Source organism: Cervus canadensis, chromosome 9 (genome assembly GCF_019320065.1).
Source record: "Cervus canadensis isolate Bull #8, Minnesota chromosome 9, ASM1932006v1, whole genome shotgun sequence".
NCBI classification, from domain to species: domain Eukaryota; kingdom Metazoa; phylum Chordata; class Mammalia; order Artiodactyla; family Cervidae; genus Cervus; species Cervus canadensis.
This window is the reverse complement of record NC_057394.1, coordinates 49,397,698-49,401,761: the sequence shown is the minus strand read 5'-3', so window position 1 is coordinate 49,401,761 and position 4,064 is coordinate 49,397,698. Positions and strand designations below refer to the sequence as shown.

At 34.9% G+C, this 4,064-nt stretch overlaps 1 pseudogene; it reads right to left on the bottom strand.

Moving 5' to 3' along the window:
* Window positions 1-2,667: 2,667 nt before the first annotated feature.
* Window positions 2,668-3,565, bottom strand: LOC122447499 (annotated as a pseudogene).
* Window positions 3,566-4,064: the final 499 nt, after the last annotated feature.

The following is a 4,064-nucleotide window of genomic DNA, read 5'->3' as shown; positions in this document are numbered from 1 at the left end:
TCCATATATATGTGCTAATATATAATATTTGCTTTTCTCTTTCTGATTTACTTCACTCTGTATAACAGGTTCTAGGTTTATCTACCTCATTATATTTGATTCCAGTTTGTTCCTTTATGTGGATGCTTGACTTGTTATGAACCAGTTTATAACCCAGCATAAGGTTGTGCATGTGTGCTCAGTCATGGCCAACTCTTTGTGACCCTACGGACTATAGCCTGACAGTCTCCTCTGTCCATGTGCTTACCACAACTTCTTTATCCATTCATCTGTCAGTGGACATCAAGGTTGCTCCCATGTCCTGGCTATTGTGAACAGTGCTGCAATGAACATTGGGGTACCTATGTCTTTTAGAATTGTGATTTTCTGAATATATGCCTGGTTGTGAGATTGCTGGGTCATATGGAAGTTTTATTCCTAATTTTTAAAGAAATCACCATACTATTCTTTATAGTGGCTGTATAAATTCACATTCCCACCAACTGTGCAAGAGGATTCCCAATTCTTCACATCCTTTCCAGCATTTGTTTGATGATGGCCATCTTGACTGATGTGTTTACCTCATTGTAGTATTGACAAGTGAAGTTGAGTATTTTTTTCCATTTTTTCGTCTGTTTATTAGCCATCTTTATCTCTTCTTTGGAGAAATAGCCATCTATTTAGGTCTTCTGCCTATTTTGTCAATGGCTTGTTCTTTTGTTATTGAACTACATGAGTTTCTTGTATATTTTAGAAATTAATCCTTTGTCAGTTGCTTCATTTGCAAATATTTTCTCCCATTCTGAGGGTTGTCTTGTCATCTTGTTTATGATTTCCTTTGCTGTGCAAAAGCTTCTAAGTTTAATTAGGTCCCACTTGTTTTTATTTCCAAAACATAACGAGGTGGAGGTCTTTAATCTGTTTTGAGTTTATCTTTGTGAATGGTGTTAGGAAGTGCTGTAATTTTATTCTTTTACACATAGCTGTCCAGTTTTCCCTGCACCACTTATTGAAGAGGCTGTCTTTCCTCTGTTGGATATTCTTGCCTCCTTTGTCAAAGATAAGGTGCCCAAAAGTGCTTGGGTTTATCTCTGGGCTTTCTATTTTGTTACATTGATTCTTCCAATTCAAGAATTGGTATGTCTCTCTATCTGTTTATGTCATCATTGACTTCTTTCATCAACGTCTTATAGTTTTATTTATACAGCTCTTTTGTGCATTTATTCCTATTTTATTGTTATTGTTGCCTTGGTGAATGGAGTTGATTCTTTATTTTCTCTTTCAGATTTTTTTCGCTAGTGTATTGGAATTCAATGGATTTCTGTGTATTGATTTTGTATCCTGCAACCTTACTAAATTAACTGATTAATCTAGTCATTTTCTGATAGTATTTTTAGGGCTTTCTTTGTACAGGATCATGCTGTCTCCAATGAAAGTTTTACTTCTTCTTTTCCAATCTGGATCCATTTTCTTTCTTGTTCTTCTCTATTGCCAATTAAAATTAACTCCAATTTTACTTTTTCATCATGGCTGTGAAATAAGAACAATCATATAAAACATTTCCAGAGGAAAAGATAAGGTAAAATTTTCTTCAAGAGAAAATTAATAACATTTACCTCAGAAAGTTGTTTAAGAAAAGCTATGAAGAACCTAGACAGTGTATTAAAAAGCAGAAACATCACTTTGCCAACAATGATTTGTATAGTCAAAGCTATGGGTTTTTCAGTAGTCATGTAGGGATGTGAGAGTTGGACAATAAAGAAGGCTAAGCACACAAGAATTGATGCTTTTAGACTGTGCTGCTAGAGAAGACTCTGGAGAGTCCTTCGGACTGCGAGATCACACCAGTCAATCCTACAGGAAATCAACTCTGAATATTCGTTGGAAGGACTGATGCTGAAGCTGAAAAGACCCTGATGCTGGGAAAAATTGAGGGCAGGAAGGGAAGGGGGCAACAGACGATGAGATGGTTGGATGGCATCCGTAGATCGTGGACATGAGTTTGAACAAACTCGTTTGAACAGGGGAGCCTCGTGTGCTGCAGTCCAAGAAAGCGCAAAGAGTTGGATATGAATGAGTGACTGAAAATGAAATAAACTTGTTCACAAGATTCAATTAGCCAATATGAAGAAAATAATTAGAATAGGCCTGGAATATAGTAATTGCTGAAAAAATATTATCTTTACCCTCCTCTTTCTTCTCTCTCCTCATTATTATAAAAGTATTATAATAGTATAAAGAGTTCAACTATACTTTAGTTTCTAAACTTTAAAAATATGTAAGTAGATATTTATATTTTATTTCCAGCCCTCTAGTGATTGTCATTGTTTGATTTCATGAAAATTCCAAATAGAATAAAAATTTCCTAATAAAGTCATTTCTATTACCTGGTAAAATGAAAATTTCAGAAATCCACATCAATTCTGACATTCTTTCTATCAAACTAAATGGCCTATAAAATTGTAACACCAACCTGTATTCTTTACTTTATCCAAATATATTTGAATAAAAATTTTGTAGAAAATTCTGAAGCAATATTCAACTTTATCCAGTTAATTAGGTTCAGTGTGGGGAATTTTTTAACATGGGGACAGATGAAAAGGACTCATACAGCTGTACTGAAACAGTTATGGCAGATTATGAGTAATAGAAAGCATTGACAAGAACTTTACTCTTTTAATGATATACTCACTTGCATTCCCTGGAGAAAAAGATAACCTTTTGGATGGTCTCCTTGAAGGCTTGCTTCACTTGCTGGTTCCTCAGTGAATATATAAATGGATTCATCATAGGAGGAAGAGAAGCGTTCAGAATAGATGCTCCTTTGTTCAAGGATGCCTTTTCTTTTGCTGAAGGGTTAGCATACATGAATATACAGCTTCCATAAGAGATGGAAATGACAATCATGTGAGAGGAGCATGTAGAAAATGCCTTTTTCCTCTGACTGGCAGAAGGCAGTCTCAGAATTGTCTTGATGACGAACATGTAGGATAGAATTATTAATGCCAAAGTAAAAAGCAGAATCATTATTGCAGAGTAAAAACCAATCACTTCAAGGAGCCATGTGTCTGAGCAGGATAGTTGCAAGAGGGGGAAATAGTCACAAGCAAAGTGATCAATGATGTTAGAACCACAGTAATCTAACTGGAGGAAAAGAATAACAGGTGGGAAGATGTTTAAGAACCCTTCCAGACAAGCACAAAAGACAAGCAATCCACAGACTCTGTTGTTCATGATGGTTGCATAATGCAGGGGTTTGCAGATAGCGACATAGCGATCATAGGACATGGCAGTTAGGAGATAAAATTCAGTGATACCCAAGAAGATGAAGAAAAACAACTGAGCTGTACAATCATTGTATGAAATCGTTTTGTCCCTGGTGATAATTGTGCCCAGAAATCTAGGAATGTAGACCATTGTAAAGGAAATTTCTACTATAGAGAAGTTCCTGAGGAAAAAATACATAGGTGTCTGTAGATGGGAGTCCACCAAGGTGAGAATGATGATGGTCAGATTTCCAGTGAAGCTCTGGATTATCTGATAGCCCCAGAAGAATGAATGCTGTGGGTCTTGTGTGGTTTTTCATTGCTTGTCCTTTGCCCCCATTCAAAAAGAAAATGGATGTGTTTCCTATAAGAAATAAACGATCAAAATACATTTGAGAATAGAATACTCTCCAATTTCCATTCAAGTTTTCATTCTAGTAAGGAATATTATCTTAAGTTCAAAATCATTATGTCTTCTTCAAAAATACATTATCAAAGACTATGGATAAAATAAAACTCTTATGATAACACTTAAATAGGGCTATTTTTGTCTACTAAGTTTTAATTAGTTCAAGGCAGTCTTTAAAAGATTTAGCTTCCTTTGTAAAAAAAAAAAAAAATACAGAAATATTTTAATTGGTTCTCCTCCTTTCCTCAGTATTATAAAAAACAGTATAGTTTGCAGATAATCTAAATAGAGTTTGAAAGCATACAGAGTTTATGTATGCCTATTTCCACATTTTATATTTTGCATAACTGAGGCCTACTTTGTCTAGGTGACTTTCACTAGTTTAAATGACTAGTGAACATAATAAAACT